The following is a 999-nucleotide window of genomic DNA, read 5'->3' as shown; positions in this document are numbered from 1 at the left end:
TGAATTCCGGCGTCCTCCTAATATGCTACAAAACCCTTTTTTGGGACCGGAAAACGGTGTAGGGTGGAACCCTCGGAAATTTCAGGAGGCTGCAATGAGGCTCCAGTCTATTCTGGCAATGTTTTTACAGCTGGATGCCCTTCCTAACGCCAACCACTCCAAGAGTGTAGTGGGTGCTTTTCAAGTGTCACTGGCACGGGGGCCAGTTCGATGGCACTGGCATCGATTACGCTCGAATGATACATTTTACGTGCTGCCGGCAACCCATGCCAGCATGGAAGGCAGTTGTTAAACGACGATGATGATGATGATGATGTATAATGATATATATATAATTATGATAGATTGTTACACCATTGATTGTTTAAGTAAACTTCGTCACCCACACACTCACTCTCTCTCTCACTCACTCACTCCCCCTCTCTCTCTCCCCACACAAAAATGAAACCCATTTCGGCATCGTGCGGGTGAAAAGATCAGTGGGGGTGGGGGTGAAATTTCCGTGGATTCTATTTCACCCCACCCCGTTTTCCGGACCCCCAAAACGGGTTTTGTAGCATACTATGTCACCGGAATTCATTCAACGAAAAAAAAAAAAAAAAGTCCAATGATTCTGGAATATGGGGAGAGGGTATCCAGTTTCCCACCCCACCTCCTTTTTCCGAACAAAAATAAGGAGTTTGCAGCATATTAGTAGGTCAGGGTATTTGATTCAACGCCAAAAATCCGAGTTTTTTTTTCTTCTAAATAGTGCGGGTGAAAGAATCAAATAACACCGAAAGTGCTCCAGTAATTTTCTTTCATGTAATTAAATGTTTATGTTAATTAAAGAATTTGCCAGCAAAATCTTATAAAATGACAATGTTCTAAAAGACGTTATATATGAAAATAAAAACTTTTGGAAAAAAAAAAACCCAACAAAGCGATGTAATTTAATCATTAAGAAAAAAAAACAAAGAAAACAAAACCCCAAACTGTAATCGCCTAATTGTTTTCTTT

This window comes from Octopus bimaculoides, chromosome 9 (assembly GCF_001194135.2).
Source record: "Octopus bimaculoides isolate UCB-OBI-ISO-001 chromosome 9, ASM119413v2, whole genome shotgun sequence".
Lineage (NCBI taxonomy): Eukaryota > Metazoa > Mollusca > Cephalopoda > Octopoda > Octopodidae > Octopus > Octopus bimaculoides.
This window is presented reverse-complemented; position numbering follows the sequence as displayed.